The sequence below is a fragment of the Brassica oleracea genome, chromosome C1 (genome assembly GCF_000695525.1).
Source record: "Brassica oleracea var. oleracea cultivar TO1000 chromosome C1, BOL, whole genome shotgun sequence".
Lineage (NCBI taxonomy): Eukaryota > Viridiplantae > Streptophyta > Magnoliopsida > Brassicales > Brassicaceae > Brassica > Brassica oleracea.
The window spans coordinates 39319326-39319754 of record NC_027748.1 but is presented as its reverse complement, the minus strand read 5'-3'; positions in this window follow the sequence as shown (position 1 = coordinate 39319754).

Genomic DNA, 429 nt, shown 5'->3' with positions numbered 1-429 from the left:
TTGCTTGAGACTAAGTCATTTTTATTTTCTTTTGTTACTGATTCTCCTTTTTCACCTCCCTTTACTTTACAGGTGTATGAACATGAGGAGCAAGGGTCCATCAAACCTAGTTCTAAGAACCGCAGACATCAGAGCTTTAGAGAGAGAAAGTGCTAGAAAGAGACGAGAAGAAGAGCAACAGTCTCACTTGCAGAGATTGGATATTGATATGGGAGACATACCTCAAAATGATGCCAACAACGTTCCACACAACCAACAGCGAGCAGCTCGACCCATTGGCACTTACGACCGCCCCAACATACATGGTCATAGTTTCGGAATCCGAGCACCAGCTGTAGCAGCCAACAACTTTGAGGTCAAGTCAGGACTCCTCAACGTGATCGAGAACAAAAAATATCATGGCTTGGCTTTAGAGGACCCATTCGATCA